Raw genomic sequence first — 218 nt, forward strand, 5'->3', positions numbered from 1 at the left:
GCCCTGAAGCATCCAGAAACTCCCTCCGTATACGCAGCACGACACAAGAGGGGATCACAACACGGACACTTCTACCAAGAAAACCCCAGCACCAGCTCAACAAGTCCTATAGGCCCTGGGTCTGCATTAGAGTGCGGATCGGGCCGGATTTTTCTGTCCGAGCCCGGCCCGAGTCCGACAGAGCAGTAACCGAACCCAACCCGAGCCCGACAGGCATT

Source organism: Etheostoma spectabile, unplaced genomic scaffold, assembly GCF_008692095.1.
Source record: "Etheostoma spectabile isolate EspeVRDwgs_2016 unplaced genomic scaffold, UIUC_Espe_1.0 scaffold420, whole genome shotgun sequence".
Taxonomy (NCBI): Eukaryota; Metazoa; Chordata; class Actinopteri; order Perciformes; family Percidae; genus Etheostoma; species Etheostoma spectabile.